Source organism: Sciurus carolinensis, chromosome 10 (assembly GCF_902686445.1).
Source record: "Sciurus carolinensis chromosome 10, mSciCar1.2, whole genome shotgun sequence".
Classification (NCBI taxonomy): Eukaryota; Metazoa; Chordata; class Mammalia; order Rodentia; family Sciuridae; genus Sciurus; species Sciurus carolinensis.
In genome coordinates, this window is record NC_062222.1 from 52,347,161 (window position 1) to 52,360,552 (window position 13,392).

At 36.9% G+C, this 13,392-nt stretch overlaps 1 pseudogene; it reads right to left on the minus strand.

Moving 5' to 3' along the window:
• Positions 1–479: 479 nt before the first annotated feature.
• LOC124994187 (holocytochrome c-type synthase-like) overlaps positions 480–13,392 on the minus strand; it is a 173,318-nt pseudogene continuing 160,405 nt past the window's right edge.

Genomic DNA, 13,392 nt, shown 5'->3' on the forward strand with positions numbered 1-13,392 from the left:
TTTTTAAGATTTTTCTTATTTGTAATGAACAATCTTAGTTAAAAGATTTGACCAGTTAAAAGTTTAAGAGCATCGCACTGACTTTTAGGTATTACCTCTCAAATATTCCTGAGAAAACAGTAAGAAAAAAACAGCTTTCCTCACTTTCTAAATACTCCTTTTTCAGAGGTTGCTCAGACTTTTCCAGATGAAATGCACAGTCAATATTGCAGCTTAAGGAAAAACTGAGGGACCGCTTCCCACTTAAACCAAATGGAAAAAAAACTTGGAATGATCTGCTATAAACTACAAGGCAAAATGCAGCTCAAAACTGAATGGAGCGTGGTGTCCTTTGCTAAGTGGAGGATGAAGCATGATTACCCACTTGAAGTTCCTAATACATCATGAGTGCAATTGAGTTTGAGGACAATAGTTTAACTTATCTCTCAGAAAAAAATATTTTATACTTTCCATCACAAACAAAACAGTGGTTACGATGTCTAGTGCCACCAAGCAATCTTCATTCTGTCCCATGCAGCTGAAAGTGAATCCAAAGCAAGGCAGATGTCCAGGGTGGTGAACTGGTGGTCCTTGTTGACTTCACCACCATTGTAGAAATCTGTCACAAATCTAACTTTTGTGCCACAATGGTTGAAGATTCAATCATGCCTGTAGAAAGACAATTCACACTGTCCAGGAACTAACTCTTGCCCTTGGTGAGACTATTGCCTTCCCTCCAAAGCAGATCAAAGATGAACCACAAGGACATTCTGCAGCAGTAAGAGCTTCCCACTTCAAAATCTCCTTCCAAGCCTGTTCATTGCTCTGATTGTGAATTCTAATGATACTATACTTATCTTTCTGACTAATATCCTCATCCTTCCACTTCCACCCTTTCCTTAACATTGCTTTCCAGAACATCTGTTTGGAAGGATAAAACACTGTTTTTCTGAACCTGTTTTTCATTTTCATCCATTTCGTTGAATGGATGACTCCTCTCTGACAACATAAAGGGCTGACCTGGAGCTGGTGTTTGATTGGATGGTAGCATCAGATTTGAAGGATCCAGGTTCTCCTTATTCTTAGCGGCAGCACCCATGATGGGACACTCCACATACTCATATGCACAATCTTGGTGGACAGACACAGAGTATGTTTTGCTCTCATAGGTTTGAACATATGATCGCCCACCGCCCGCGGGGACAATCACAACGCGTATACTCTTCTTGATCACAGGAACCAAAAGGAGTTTATTCCGCAAGTCTCAGTCTTATATTGAGAACATAAGCCTATCAGAGAGTAGACTACCAGGAAAGTCAGCCTATCAAGGAACAGTCTCCAGGCAGATACCAGGATCGCCTCATGTACAACAGCCAACCAGAGTTACTTCCTAAAACTTGTTTATGAGTGCAGCTATGTCTGGCAAGCTGCCAGGCGCCATCTTAGAGATCAGGCCAGGGTGCAGCTCTGGGGCCCTCAGAGCCCACCCCTGACAGGAACAGAGGGCTCTGCGTGCATAGGATGATCTTTCATTTTTCTTTCATGCATTGGGCATCCTGAAGGCTGTCTGATGATCTAAAGCATTTGGAGTCTGGAGTAAAGACTGACAAACCCATGACTAGAATCAGTGTTAACTTCAAAAGATTTTAAATTTCCAGCTGAATCCTCCCCCAGGCTGCTCCCAGATGCTGGCCTCACCTCTGACCTCCAACCCAATCCCCAAGGACAGTGATCTGCTGCTCTCCCTTCCTTTCTCTCACTGGGTCACTGCTGTCTTCTAATAAAATAAATTTTTTTGAATGCTAGGAAATAGTAAAAAGAAAAACCAAAGTAGCAGAAGGGAAAAATGTCGTTGAAAGACTTGTCTCCAGACACAATATGTACAAAAAAATTACCAGTTAATTTATAAAAGTTAGTAGAAACTTCCCAAACTAAAATGCAAAGAGAAAAGAATTTAAAAATATATATCAGAGCAGAACATCTATGAATTTTGGAACAGTTCCAAAGGCATTAGAAGAAAATAGAGAAAACAGACCAGAAAAATTACATGAAACAAAAATGGCTGAGAAATTTAAAAATAAGAGAAAATAATGGAAAACACAAAGCAGGATGAAAGGCAAAACACACACACACACACACACACACACACTTAAGTACTCTGCAGAAAATCAAACAGAAAGGGAAAAGTCAGAGGATAAGAACACCTTACCTAAAGAGGAATAAGAATAAGAATCATAGTAAACTTCTTATCAAAAGCACACATTTTCCAGGTGCTGTGGCACATGCCTGTAGTTCTAGCGGCTAGGGAGGCTGAGGCAGGGGATCATGAGTTCAAAGCCAGCCTAGCAAAAGTGAGGTGCTAAACAACTCAGTGAGACCATGTCTCTAACTAAAATACAAAATAGGGCTGGAGACATGGCTCAGTGGTTGACTGCCCCTTAGTTCAACCCCCAGTACCCCTCCCCCAGAAAAGAAGCACATATGTTTTATTTTAATAAAATTCATCTTATGATTTTTCCCCCAGAGGTTATATTTCTAATATATCAAAAACCCATTCCACATTCAAGATCAACTAGATTTTCTTCTGCTTTATCTCAATAAGTTTTGTAATTTAGATCTGTAGTCCATTTTTATTTAATTTGTGAGAGATATAAACTTTGTCTATGTTCTATGTTTTTGCAAAGGATATCCATTTGTACAAATGACATTTATTCAAAAGACTTTCCCCTTTAAATCTCCTTTGCTCCTCTGTTAAGTATAAGGTGACTATATTTGTGATTGTCTTTTCTGGGTTTTCTATTTTATTTCATTGATCCATGTATTTGTCATTTCATCAATATCATACCATCAAAAGCACTGTAACTTTTAAGTAAGTCCTGAAATTGGGAAGTGTGATTTCTCCATCTTGGCTGCCTTTCAGTACTATCCTGTATATTCTGGGTCTTTCTTCTTTACATACCAATTTAGGAATCAGTTTTTGAATATCTACAAAATAAATGGCTGGGATTTTGATTGGAATTCCTCACAGACTGAGCTGGAAAGGAGTAACATGATAACTTTATTGCATCTTTCAGTACTGAAATATGTATTATCTTTTTAGTATATATTTTTAATCAGTGCTTTATAGATTTCCACAATTCCTATCTATCTATCTATCTATCTATATATATATATATATATATATATATATATATTTTGTAAGGTTTACACCTAAGTATTCTAGTTTTTTATACCTAAGTAGATAGTAGTTTTTATCCTATTTTAAATGATATCTCCTTAGTGTCAAATTACAATTTTTCCTTTCTAGTGTAGTAAAATAATTGACTTCTGCACACTTACCTTGTACCCTACGAATTTACTATACTACTTATCAATTCCAGGTGATTTTTTTTTAGATTCCCTTGAAACTTTATCTATACACAGTCCTCTTATCAGGAAGGATAAGTTTTATTCTTTCCTTTTAAAATTATACACTTTTTATTTCCTTTTCTTGCTTTTGTAGATAATATATAGCTGTGTGCTGTTATTTCATTTACTTCAACAACCTCTCATTTAATTGAAAAATTTGTAAAGCAGTATGGGGATCCCTCAGAAAGCTGGGAATAGAACAATCATATGACTCAGCTATTCAACTCTTAGATATTTTTCCAAAATAACTAAAAGCAGCCTGCTATACTGATACACGCATACCAATGTTTATAGCAGCACAATTCACAATAGCTAAATTATGGAACCAGTGCAGATGCTTGTTAACAGGCAACTGAATAAAGAAAATGCAATGTTCATGTACAGTATAGTTTTACTCAGTCATAAAGAACAAAATTGTGGCATTTGCTAGCAAATTGATGGATTTGGAGATCATGTTAAGTGAAATAAGCCAGACTCAGAAAGTCCAATGTTAACTGTTTTTTTTTCTTATATGCAGAAGCTAAAGAAAGAAGGAATAAAAAAAAAGAAGGCCAATAGTGTAGAAGAAGGGGATCAGTGGAGCGAGAGGAGGGGAAGGCATGGGAGAAAGTCCTGGGGAATAAAATCTACTAAATTATGCTGTGTCCCTATATGAATATACACACGTACGTGTATGTACTAATTTAAATACACTAATTAAAATAAAAACAATAATAATAGAAGGGAGAATAAACAGAAGGGAAGATAGGAACAAGGAAGGCACTGGGGAGTGAGATTGGTCAAATTGTTACGTGAATTTACAAATACGGCTTAATGAACTCCACTGTAATTATAATACACCAATAAAAAAATTAAAGGAATATTTATGACCTTTTAAAGACAAAATTTATATCCATGCTGAGGAATTGCTTTTTACCTACAAAAAATAAAACTTGAGAACCCTCAAGGGAAAGAATACATGGCTGTTTGGTGTACTCAAAGAAGTATGACTTTCCAAATCCAGGAATGATATAAATTTATAAATCTTCAAATAAAGCTTTCACCAAAATGTTTATAATTTCCCCCAAATGTTTTAGTCTATTTACATTTGATCATATTGGAGAAGATAGCTACTGATGAACAAGCATGAGATGCATAAAGAAAGACCTTGACCCAGTGGACTTGTATTAATTGATTTAATTTGGTTAAACAGTGTCACCATCGACTAATTAATGCTGATAACAAATTGAGAGGAAGAAACAAGCAGATGGGAAGCCACCATATGCTTATGTCAGGCTGTTAATTGATAATAATTAAGTAATTATGGAAAAGGAAGAAATGTTAATTCAAAAGTCTACGGCATTTGAAACGGCTGCTTCTAGAACTGTGTCATTAATAATGAACACTGTACCAACTCAGCCCCTGAATTAGCTAAGAAGATAGGGGCAAAGGAAAAAAAAATTACTCCAGTGTTTTCTAATCCATCTTCATGCACTGACAACATTCATCAAACATTTTTTAACATGTAGTCTCAATAGACACGTTTACCTATTTATTATTTTTATTTATTCTTCATTCCAAGAAAACAGGATATGCTCATTGCCCTCGTTGCCAGGAGGTGTTAGCTGTTGACATGGCAGTGGATGGTATGGTTGCCTCTTCTCTATTTCCTTCCTTCAATTCTTTCCTTACGTTTTTGCTGCCAAATCCTGGGATTGGTGTTTGAGGTTCCCACTAGGGGCCTTCTCTTGACCTCTACCCTGTCTCTCTTTCTCATTCTCCGTCCTGTCCCTCCAGTGGCTCCAATAAGGACCACTCACATTGCTAAACTTCTCATCCACCACCACCCACTGTCACCTATTGGTAAGTAACCACCTTCAAATACCCTTGATTCCTGGAATCTCTGTCTAAGTTTCTCTCTCCTTGGATATTGTCCTTCTGACAAATCCCAGATCTGTTTGACAAAAACTCCACTATCACTGGGTGGCAATGACATACATTCTTTGGAACATTAATGAATTGCCTGTCATTCTGTTGGCCTTTCCTGAAACAACCTTAGAGAAAATAAAATTCTTGTGGGGATAACCCTTGATTTTAGCTGTTCTGAAGAGGGCCCTTGGGGGCCCTCTTCAATCTTTTTATTCAGCAAGGAACAGACCCCCTTAAAGCCCCCCATGAAATACCCCTTTGGGGTATCTCCTCAATTCAGACCCAGGGACTCCAAGATACACTCAGTTCTGAAGGCTGATGTTCTTTTCTAACACTACCTGGCCCCAGTTGAAGCTGGACAATGAAAGTCGTTGACCTGAAAATGGCACATTTGAATTTCAAATTCTCCAATATCTTGAAAGCTTTCTCCAATGCAATGGCAATTGATCCAGGGTCCTCTAGGTTCAGGCCTCCACCTCAGGCTTAATACCTCCCCTTTAGACCTTCTCTCTGCCAAAACTGCTCAATTTTTCACACTCTTCTCAATAAACCCACTCCCCAACAGCATTGGCAAACTCCCCCTCTGATTTTGACACCACAGATGAACCCTCCCTCTCATACTCAACATCGACCTCTTTCTTGTGCTCATCCTCATCCACCTTCACCCCTTCCCTCTCCACCCCACACTCACTTCTGCACACCTCCTCCCACAAAGCCCTCTGCTTCCTCCAAGTCCTTCCCCTCCACTGGGTGGCAGGTGCTGAAACATTGTAGGTGTTAATGTTCCATTTTCCATAAGTAACATTTCACACACAGAAAAATGTTCAGGTTCTTTTGCCTCAGACTCCTCTACCTTTCAGAAAGAGTTCCTACGCATTACCCAGGCCTCTCACCTTTCCTGGCATGACATTTATGTCATTCCTTCCTCTTGTCTCTCCCCTGAGGATAGGGATAACATTTTGTTGGCAGCTGAGGTTCACAGACAACCTCCATCACCAAAAATCCTGCCAATAGCCCCATCAATACCACAGAAGTCCCCTGTATTGACCCCAGTTGGAACTATCGGACCACTTACACTGATGGGACCAAGCTGGGCCAACCTAATTAACTGCTTTCTGGCAGGAATGGAAAAGGCTGCCTTAAAGAAGCTCAAATATGAAAAGATTAAAGAAATTACCCTAGGCGGTGATGAAAATCCTGCTCTTTCCCTATTACCTCTCAGAGCTTATGACTAAATATATAACGTTAACTCTGAGTCAGACAAGGGCAGATTTTATCTTCATTTACATTTCATCTCCCAATCTGCCCCAGATGTCAGGGGAAAAAATACCTCTAAAAGTTGGAGGATGATCACACGCTCCTCAATGTGAATGTGTGAAGCTGGACTTCAAAGTCTACAACAATAGAGAAGAGGAACAAAACCTCAAACAAAATCATGCTAAATTGCAGATGTTGGCAACTGCATTCAGACAAGGGCCCCAAAGACCCCAAAAGTGTGCGGGTCCTCCAAGTCACACTTCACATCTCCAGGCACCTACTTCAAGTGTGGCCACCAGGGACACTGGGCAAATGCCTGTCCTAACCCTAAACCTCTACCCGAGCCATGCCCTCTCTGCAAACAAAGAGAACACTGGAAATTGGAATGCACTCATAGAGCCTCTCCCTCTTGTTCAATTGTTTCCAATTCCCACAAGTTCATAAACACCTGGCTAGCAAGCATCCTTGCACTGGCAATGAATGGCCTCTCTACAGAGGATTGAAGGCCCCCTGGACTCCTCACCCCCATGGCCATCACTCCATCTGAGCCCAGGGTAAGGTCCTCAGTATCTGGTAGGCCTATCTCTTTCTTATTGAAATGGGGGCAAGTTTTCCGTACTACCAGAATTTTCCGGTCACCTCCAAACTTCCTCTACCTCTATTATCAGCATTGATGAAAGCTTACCACCCCAAAAAAGATGGATCCTTTACTCTATAACCTATTTGACACTGGATTCTCACACTCTTTTCTTATCATTCCCCAATGCCCAACTCCTATCCTTGGCATGGCATCCTAACCAAATTTAATGCCTTCATTCATTTTAATTCCATGATAGCCACTGTGAATCCCTATACTACTCCACCTCCTTTATCCTCTAATGCCAACCAGAAGCTTTTCTTCCCCCCCTAACTTCCCTATTAGTTCTCCTTCCTAGAGTGTCATCCCCAGTGTGCCATATCTGCAATGCCATCATTGCCACCCACCACACTCCCAATAAAATTTCCCTATAAGACCCTGCCTCCAGTTAACAAAGGTTTTTTTCCTGTCATCTCTCTTGCTGCTTTAGTTATAATCAGAGAATCTTCTTCCTATGTGGAAATAATACTTATGTCTGTTTGTTCACTAACTGGACAGGAAACTGTACTCTGGCCTTTATTGCACCTCTCTATCCTATATTCCACTGAGCAGGGACCCATCCCCATCCCAGTGTACACCCTACTCAGACCAAAATGGGCTATCCCTCTTTTCCCTCTCCTGGTAGACCTGGGCATAACTATAGAAGTTGACACAAAAGTAGCAAGAGTAGGAGTTTCCTCTCACCATTTTGCAGTACTTTCCAAAGAAATGGCAGATAGCCTTAGAGAAATTTTGATACAACTGTCTATCAAATAAATTCATTGGCAGCAGTTTCTCTCCAAAACAGATAAGGACTAGATTTATTAACTGCAGAAGAAGATGGCGTCTGTGCCTTCCTACAGGAGATCTGCTGTTTTTATACTAAAAAGTCTAATCTGGTGAGGTATACCATAAAAATTTTTAAAAAACATGCTACCAAATTTGATAACTACTCTTCATCATAGAACCCCTTTCCTCAGCTATCTTTTCTTGGCTAGCCCTCTTCCTTTTCCCAATTCTCTTGTAAATATTGGCCTCACCATTAGGCACTCCCTGTTTTGGCTATTCATTATCTATTTATGTCTACAGAAGACCATCAACACCACTACCAACCAGAGGGTCCAAAACATCCTCCTGCTTTGCTCCATTAGATCTGCTTAATACCAATGCCTTCAAGAGTCTTCTGCCAATGCCCCCTCTAAGCAGGAAGTAGCTTAAGAGATAAAAACACCACCTTCCTCTTCTCACCAGCCCTCTTTCTATGAAATAAAAACAAAAAGGCAGGAATGTTAGGGAGAGGTTGACTTAGGCAACATCATTTTGAAACATATCCTCCACCTTAGAATAACTGTCACCCAGAACAATGGTCAGTCTGACCTAAACCCCAGACAATAGCATGTAATGAGAATTGATAGCTGGGATGGAAATCCTGAGGTAAAGAGGATAAACAGAGAAGATCCAAGTAAATAAAATTAGAGGTGAAAAAGTAGATATTGCAACTGACATCACAAAAATTCAAAAATCATTCTGAATTATTTTTAAAAAATATGATAACACATTGGAAAATGTAGAAGAAAGAACAAACTTGTGGACACATATGTAATATTGAACCAAGAGGATATAAAATCCTGTGTATACCAATAACAAGTAATGAGATTGAACCAGTAATGAAAAAAAAAAGTCTCACAACAAAGAAAAGCTCAGAACTGGGTTGATGAACTGTTGAATTTTATCAGGCTTTTGAAAAATAACTAACATCAATATTATCCAAAAATTCAATAGAATTGATAGGAAGGAAACCCTTTAAAATTCATTCTAGAAGGCCAACATCACCCTGTTACAAAAGCCTGACAAGAACATAATAAAAATGAAAAGAAGCTGGATGTGATGGTACATGCCCATAATCCCAGAAGTTAGAGGCTAAGGGAGGAGGATTGCAAGTTCAAGGTCAGCCTTAAAAACTCAGCTAAGCAACTTAGGGAAGCCCTAAGTATCTTAGTGAGACCCTGTCTCAAAATAAAAATAAAATTAAAGGGGGATGGAATGTAGTTCAGTGGTTAAGTGCTCCTGGGTTCTTTAATCCCTGGTATTACCACTACTACTACTAGTATTACTAATAATATAGAACTCTGATGAACATATATGCAAAAATCTTCAAAAAGTGCTAGCAAATAGAATTCAACAACATATCAAAAATTCAGATTCCATGACCAGGTTGTGTTCATGTCAGGGTTTCAAAGATGGTTTAACATATGCACATCCATAAACGTAAGATGTCACATAAACAGAATGAAAGAATGAAAGATACAAACCATATGATCAACTCAATAGATGCAGAAAAACCATTTGTTATAATTCACCATCAATTCATGATAAATGCTCTGAACAAACTAGGTATAGAATGATTTTAACTCAATATGACAAAAGTTATGTATAAAATATCCCTAGTCAACATCATACTGAATGGGGACAAACAAAGTATTCCCTCTATGATCAGGAATAAGATAAGGTTCCACTTTCATTGTTTTTATTCAATCTCTTACTAGAAATTTTAGCCAAAGCAATTAGGAAAGAAAAAGATAAAAGAAATATAAATAGGAAAGAATAAAGTCAAAATTTTTCCCTGTTTGCAGATAAAATAATTATACACACAGAAAATTTTAAAGACTGTATCAAAAGACTATTAAGACTAATAACTGAATTCAGCAAAGTATAATGGTTCAAAATCACAGTATGACCAGGTGTGGTGGTGGTGCATGCTTGTAATTCCAACAATTCAGGCTGAAGGAGGAGGATTACCAGTTTGAGGTCAGCCTCAGCAACTTAGCAAGACCTTGAAGAACTTAGAGAGACCATGACTAAAAAATAAAATATACTGGGGATGCACTCTGTAAAAGCAGCCCTGGGTTCAATTCCCAGTTTAAAAAAAAAAAAAGCATACAAAATGACAAGAGAGAGATGCAACTCAGGAAATGAAACTTTACAGTCTTTCCTGATAAATGTAAATGTATATTTGAGTATAGTATGTTATGGTAAAGAAAGTTTCTACCATGTGAATTTTTGTTGTGGTTGTCTATGCTTTAGGGTTTATATCCAAAAATTATCATTCAGACTAAAGTCAAGAAGCTTTTCTGAATGTTTTCTTTTAGAATTTTTTTAGGTTTTATATTGAAGTCTTTAATCCATTTTGAGCTAATGTTTTATATATGGTATGAGACAAAGGACTTACTTTATACTTCAAGGAATTAGAAAAATAACAATTAAACCTGAAGTTAATGAAGAAAGGAATGAGTATTTTAAATAAACACAAATACAATAGTATGTTAAATAATATACAATATAAAAAATGAGAATTATGGCATCAACTTCATATAGACTATTGCAACTATGTTTCATGTAAAATTTATGGTAACTACAATGAAAAAATTCTAATATATACACAAAAAAGAGAAAGAAATCGAAGGAATTTAATCATGTGACTGCATTTTAGTTCTAATTGCACACAAAAACTGTATTTTACTCCCTCCCTCCATCACATTTTGTTATCGATCTCTCAGTTTACATCTCTTATATTGTATGTATTGTGTATGCATTAATATGTTACTGTAGCTATATTATTTCTCATACTTTTGTCTCTTAGCATTTGTAGCAGAGTTAAATATAATTTATGCACCACCTAGCTCTAGCATTAGAGCACTCTGATTTTGGTTACACATTTTCTTTATCATTAAGTATCATTTTTTTTTATGTTATACAGATTTCCAATTAGTGTCCTTCTGTTTCAATCTGAAGAATTCCTTTTAACATTCTTGTAATTCAGTTCTAACAGTGATGGAGTTTTTTCAACTTTTGTTTGGGAAAGTCTGTAACTCTCCTTTCCTGAGGAATAAACTTTGCCATGTGTAGTTATCTTGTATGGCAAGTTTTTTGTTTTGTTTTTCAGGACTTTGAGTGTATTTCTTTGGAATTGGTTAAGGGAAAATTGTTTATGTTCCTTTGGTGGTATCATGTTGATTTCATTCTTCTCTGTCCCTTGAATTATTGTGTTGCTGTCTTCATATTTAAAACAAGTGGCCATCTGTCTTTATTGACTGGCTTAGAGAGGGAAGATCTTCATCCATCCAGCCTGGCTAGGGATTCTGGGCTCTCAAACGGATTTTTGTTTTGCTTTGTATTTATGATTGCACCTTCTTCACTCCTCTTGTTCCTTCTTGTACAGGGATACATTACGATTGTGTAGCCTTTTCTGTTTTCACAAAGCCAAGTCAAATACTGTTTATTTTCCCTATACCCGTTCCCTAATATATTTAACCTTAAGTGCCTTCTCCCAAACAGCAGAGTTGCTGTGGGTGTGACTTCAGGTACAATCTGCAGAGATTTGTTGGCATTTTTTTCCCTATGGAAGAAATTGTAGTCTGATGGGATTGTTTCTTTTGTTATCTTAGGGGAAAGGATTAAATGAGTGAAGGGTAACTGGAATTCTTACCCTCCATAATGTATATTTTCTTTTTCTTTGTTTTCTTTTTTCTTTCCTTCTATCCCCAGTAGAATGCTAGGACCTTTCTGCTAGACTCCCTGAATTCCGTACATAAATGTATTCTTATTCATGAGTGGTTGTGAAAATCAATGTTTATTTGGGGGAAGGGAATAAGAGAGTAAAACTCTGATTGCTTCATCTTGCTCCTGTCACTCACTCTACCCCTCTTCTGATTATGTGTCTTGACACACATGGAAACTGATCTCCAACATGACCAAGTGCAGTTTTGGGGGAGGACAAACAGAAAACTGATTCTAAAACTTAAAAGAAAGAAAATATGTTAATGCAGATGTTTTTGCCTTGTGCTATAGTGGGATCACTGTAGTAAAGAAGAAAATCAAATTATTTGAAGTTAAGTCTTCAATGAGAAATTCAATCAAGAGCACGCAAAGCTTATAAAACTAGTTATGAATCTTTAGTCACAGCATGATATTTTTTTAAACTCTGATACTACTTAGACCCAAATTTCCAGTTGGAGCAACCAGGATTATTTCTTTTTTACTTCACTAGGGTTGGTTCTGAATGCTTTGTTTTCACCATATAGTTATGACTGGCTTGCCTTCTCTTACTTTTCTGGCTTTGGTCCATTCTTGACTACAATAACACAGGAAGAAACACTTTAGCAACTTGAAAGCCAGCCACATATAGAGAGAATATGAAATAGAACTGCTCATGGTCTCATATTTGCAACAGAATAAACAAAAGTCCGGTAGTGGTAGGATCCTATGAATTAAAACTATTCAAAAATGTCAAGATTGTTACTCTGATGCATATGTTATGCATTTATGACATACCTAACACTTTTGGCAACCATGGGACTGACATAAAAGAGAAATCCAGCTCTTATTTCAACCCCTTCCTAACGCACACTAACATAAACACGTACACACAAATGCAAAGAAGGAAAGTCTCACAATAATACTGGTCTAGAGAGATGGAGAAAATAACCTATCAGAAAAACGAGGCTGTAAGAGCATAGTACTATTAATTATATTTTTTTTTCTACAAATACAATATATCTAGTAAACATTTCAGAGAAATCAAGAAAAAGATATAGCACTTTGTCAGGTTGCTTTTAATGCAATCCTTTGACATCTCCAGTGATTTTACTTGTATTCTTCCTCTTCCTGTTTTGAACATTTTTTTTTCTAACAGTCTCGCACTCTAGAAAGGCTCAAAGTAAAATGATGAAAAGCTTTTTGCCCTAAAATTCATTGTTTAAAAGCTATTAGAGGAACTTAGACATATGTAAACATTACTCATGTGAGGATAGGCATAATTATCACAATATTTGGTTTAGGTGAGTCTGTAGTAGCTTTGTAAGACTTGCTGTAACATGATAAGTAATGTTCTAGAAAGAGTTCATTATCACAAGTGCTTATAAAACAATTGTGTCATTAAATATTGTTATGAGAATAGGTATGAAAAACTTAATTCCTGAATAATTACCAAATATTACTTTATTTTTCTGGTTTTAATAAAATCACAGATTTTGAAAGTTAATATTTATAATAATAAAGGTAAGTCTTCAGAGGATTCTTAAAGTAAATGAGTTTTAAAGCATTTAGCATGATTCTAATATTTTTTAAAGATTTAGGCCAATATATTTACTCTCTTAAAAGATATTGATTATAAATAACTCTACATATTTATCATTTTTAGAACTTGACAATGGTAATAATCAGGA